The following is a 5,316-nucleotide window of genomic DNA, read 5'->3' as shown; positions in this document are numbered from 1 at the left end:
ACCTCTTAGGAACCAAATGCCAAAATTTGGTGTATGTATTAAGTATCCCACTATCCTTTTCATAGCCTTAAGATGACATTCTTTGGGGGCCGCTTGATATCGTGCACACATCCACACACTTAGCATAATATCGGGACGGGAGGCACATAGATATAATAACAAACCAATCATAGAGCGATAAACCTTTTGGTCAACCGATGTGCCATCCTTGGTCAAATCAAGATGTCCACTAGTTGGCATGGGAGTTTTCATACCTTTGCTTTCTTGCATGTTGAACTTCTTGAATAAGTCCTTGGTGTACTTTGTTTGAGAAACAAAGGTGCCTTCCTTAGTTTGCTTGATTTGCAAACCAATAAAGAACTTTAGTTCACTCATCATAGACATCTCAAACTTCTTCGACATTAGCTTCCCAAACTTTTCACTAAAAAGAGGGTTAGTCGAACCAAATATGATATCATCAACATAGATTTGGCATACAAATAATTCACAATTAACCCTTTTAGTAAAAAGAGTAGAATCTATTTTTCCAATCTCAAAGCCTTTATCAATGAGGAACTTGGTCAAGCATTTATACCATGCTCTAGGAGCTTGTTTAAGACCATAAAGAGCTTTGTGAAGTTTGTAAACGTGATCTGGTTTCTTAGGATTGACAAAGCCAGGAGGTTGTTTAACATAAACTTCCTCCTCAATTTCACCATTTAGAAAAGCCCTTTTAATGTCCATTTGGTATAAAGTGATATCATGGTGATTAGCATAGGCAAGTAAGATGTATGGACTCAAGTCTACCAACGGGGGCATATGTCACACCGTAGTCCATACCTTCGACTTGAGTGTAGCCTTGGGCGATGAGACGAGCTTTCTTGCGGACGACTTGACCATCTTCGTCTTGCTTGTTGCGAAACACCCATTTGGTACCAATGATGTTGTGGTTGTTGTCGGGCTTCTCGACCAATGTCCACACTTGATTTCTCTCAAAGTTGTGTAGCACTTCATGCATGGCGTTTATCCAATCCGGATCTTCCAATGCTTCTTCAACCTTCATAGGTTCAATGCTAGAGATGAATGAATAATGTTCACAAAAGTTAGCCAAACAAGTTTTAGAGCGAGTGATTCTCCCGGTTTGAATATCACTTAAGATTTGTTCGGCGGGATGGTCTCTTGAGACTTGTCATGGAGTTGACACGGCAAATGTCCTATAGCAAGGACTTAGTCGTAGGGCCATCGCACTAGGAAGCTTAAAGGGGTTAATCGGGACAAAGGACATGAGAGAGTTTTATACTAGTTCGGCCCCTTACGATGAAGGTAAAAGCCTACGTCTAGTTGGGATTGGTATTGCCAGGGTTTTGACTTCCAAGAGGCTCAACTTGCCGGCTTGGTTATCGACTTGGTTGTTTCTTGCCCTAAACCGCCACCGGGTCGTCCCCTTATATACACGGGTTGAGGCCAGGTGGCCTACAGAGTCCCGGCCGGCTCATAATTGTGTCCGGCTCGGTGGATTCTTTACATGTCTTTCTATACAAGTATTTCCTTACATATGGCGGTTTACTTTACAATATCGGGCCTCAAGCCAGCCCCAGGCCTTTGGGCCTTCTATAAGACTTAATAAACTACAAACTTGGATGTTTACTGAGCTTCTTGCGTAACCCGCCATTGAAGCTGACCCGGCCCCTCCTGGGCGGGTCTCAACTGATAGTAATATCCCCAACATTAGGCCCCAGGTTGACTCTGAACTTTGTTCTTTGTCAATCTTCAATACTTAGTCGGAATCCGTCCTCTGTCTGAAAACTTCTGTAACCCACCATGACGTCATCTTTTGAAAACACAAAAAACCTTCATGACGTCATCTTACAACGGATCTTTTTTTAATGCCTTCCGGGAATCGAGGCGTCTGTTCAGTTGGATAATTATTATTGGGTCTCCTTGATTTTCGCGCTCGCCTGTTTGCATCTGCCCTTATAAATAGGCATGCGGCCGGTCCTTCTCATTCTCCTTTCTTCCTCATCCTCTTCCTCTCACAACCTCTGTTGTTGCTCGAGCTCCGCCGCCACCGCAACTCTCATCATCGTCGTCAAGCTTGGCCGCTGCATCACCCTGAGTCCGACCAGAGAATGTGGCAACTCTTCGCGGCAGGCCTTCATCTTGTAAGTTTTCTTCTCTCTCACGCACCTAGATCTGTTCTAGGTTTGTGAGTTCTTCAGTGTTCTTCACCTGTTCTCCATGGATCATCTTGTAGATCTTCTACGCAACTTCTTTTGATCCATAGAAGAGATATAACTCATGCGGTAGTTGTTTGGCATTCATTTTTGATATCAGTAGATCCCTTTTGTCTGTATAGCTGCTTCTTTACAGTCGACGAACTCATCTGTACTAGGTTTTTATGTCTAGAATATTTTCCTTTTTGAAACAGCCTTTTGATCCAAAATGATAATGATAGCTTGGTGAAACTTGTTTATGCCAACACTTAGCTGAATCTATTTTCCGAAAAAATCTGTAGTCATGGCGGCTTACCATTCTGGCTTTCTTTTCCTTATATGTCATTAGCCCTTAGTTAGGTCGCCGTTACTAGTTTTACAATTTCAACCTTTAACTGTTAATTTGCCCGACACTTTATTTTTCCTTTTCCAGTCAGTTGTTCATCATGCCGTCAAAGACACCCACCATCTGCAATTGGGTTCCCTCAACCATAACTGAGGAGCGTCTGAAAGAGTTCTTCCTCGTTGGGTTTCTGACATCAAAGAATGTCATGTCTTATCGTGCTCCTGACCCGGAGGAAGAACGTCCCAATCCAAAAGACAGAGAAGTGATTATCTTCACTGACCACATGAACCATGGCTTTTCACCGCCCGGTTCAAAATTCTTCAGAGAGGTCCTTCATTTTTTAAAACTCCATCCTCAGGACCTTGGACCCAATTCTATTTCCAACATTTGTAACTTCCAAGTGCTCTATGAGGCATATATTCAGCAAGAGCCCACCGTAGAGCTGTTTAGAGAGTACTTTTATCTGAATCGTCAGAATGAATGCACCAATGGTTCTAGCTTAGAACTTGGAGGCATCTCAATTCAGCGCCGTTAGGGTGTTGTTTTCCCTCTCATTGTCTTACCGAGCCACCCAAAGGACTAGAACCAAACTTGGTTTTATTGTCAGGATACTTCTCCAGCAAATGAGAAGCCTCTGCCGGGTTACCGCCCTAGTCGTCTTGACACCAAGTTCACCCTTCCGGATAAGCTTACCGTCGCTGAACGTAGGAAGCTTCTTCCCTCCATTAGAAGAATAAACGGCTTGTTGGGTAATGGTTTAACCGGAGTAGATCTGACCTGTTGCTGGATCTCATGGCGGGTTATTCCAATAAGTCGTCGATCTCAACTGATGTATGAATATGACGGAAGCCCGGACCACCCTCTTCGTCACAGCCTAGTTGAACTCACCGAAGAAGACATTGTTTCGATGTCAACCCTTTTGGTAAATGGGAAGTATGAAGATTGCAGTATTGTTGGGTTAAGTCCCTTCTGCAAGATTAATCCGGTGCCAGAAGTAAGTACATTCTAATCTCTTTTTCTTCGTGTTTTTCCCAGCTATTAGTACTTAATACTGATCTTTCTTCTTGTCTTTATAGGCCAATTCTGACTTCTGGAAGGTGAAATATGACCACGAAGCTGCCAAGAAGGCGAAAGTCGCCACTATGAACACCAAGAAGACGACCCGGAAATCAAAGAAGAAGAAGAAAACTACTGCTGAGGATTTAATGAAGCTTGATGACTCGTCTAACTCAGAGGTAGCCCTTGATTCCCTTGGCCAACTTTTTAACAATCTTATTGATACTGATCCTTACCAGGATGACACTGGGGCTAGTCAAGCCGGGGAAGCAGAGGTAACTATCATTTCCTCCGACTCAGAGCCCTTACCAAGACACAAAGTTCGACGAGTGATCCGTAAAGTAAGGTTTTCTAACCCCTTAGCTCACTTGGATCCCAACTTTCATTTGAAAAAGCAGCAGCATGAAGGCCGTCGTGAAGTTGAGATTGAAGATGAGCCGGCTGTCGTCCCTGAACAGACCCCTCAGAAACGTCCGAACGAGGTTTACTTATTACTGTCCTTACCTTTGTTTTAATGAATCCTGCTCCTTGCATTTCCTTTAATTCCTTTCATTTACCTTTTCAGGAGGTGTCTCGTTCCTAGGGCGACTCATCACAAACACAATTTCTGGCTTTCAAGACTGCTCCTGGGTAATTAAAAATCCTCTTTTCTTCCGAGTTTGATCAATTGTTATCTTAATGCTGACTATCCTGCAACATTTTTCTTTAGCGGTCAGGCTAAGTCCAAGAAAGCGATGGCAACAAAACCAGTGGAAGACCCGCCAGTACTGGCATCTGAGCCGTCTAGGCCACCTTCTCCATTAACTGTCGCCCCAGAAGACCCGCCTATTATCCATGAAGCAAATCCTCCAGAGCCATCCCTTGTCAGCTGGTCCATCAAGCTCAACCGACCCACCGTCTCCCCGTGTTCAAGATGTTCAAATTACTGGGAGCCGCTTTGTTGAGCCGGGGAACCCGACGGTATTGGCACGGTGCACAGCTAAGCAAGAAGCTTTGGAGAGGCGGAAGGTTCGTCTTGATGTTGCCAACTATGACCGTCTTGATGCCAGTGATATCTTATCCGGCTATCTCAGTCATGTACAATCCAGTCGTGATTCTGAGATTGAGATGGTCAAGCAGCTTCAATTGAAGTATGAGGTATGTAGTTTCCGGTTTACCAATATTCCTTCAGCCCCCAAGTCTATAGATTATGAGAGAAACAGAATAACCTATAGACTTAAAATATAGGCTGACACCTTTACTTCTGAATCTTTGCCTAATATTGGTAGAACAAGACTTCACCCATAGTCCCCAAGGACCGGTTTATTTAATCATTAATAAATCAGTACTTCAGAATTGAACACCATCTGTAAAATACTTAACATTCTGGTTTATCTTTGATAACCTTGCTGAACTGCGTACATTAGCCCCCAAGTGCCAAGTGCTGTTACTTTGTAAAGGACTTGGGACTTCTAATATGCTGGTAGAGTCGCAAAAATTTGATTTGGCATACATTAGCCCCCAAGTGCCAAGTGGTTTATTCGTAAAGTACTTGGGACTTTGAATTTTGAATCTGGATACTGGAATTTAAAACCAAATCTTGACTTATCTGAATGTTTCATAGAATGCATTATCTGAACTGAGCTCCCAATTGACTGACGCAAAGACCCGACTAGCAAGCCAGGAGTCAGAAATCAAATCTTCCACCTCCAAATTGCAAATGAGCCTTTCTGAAACGGAGAC

Source organism: Triticum aestivum, chromosome 4A, assembly GCF_018294505.1.
Source record: "Triticum aestivum cultivar Chinese Spring chromosome 4A, IWGSC CS RefSeq v2.1, whole genome shotgun sequence".
Classification (NCBI taxonomy): domain Eukaryota; kingdom Viridiplantae; phylum Streptophyta; class Magnoliopsida; order Poales; family Poaceae; genus Triticum; species Triticum aestivum.
This window is presented reverse-complemented; position numbering follows the sequence as displayed.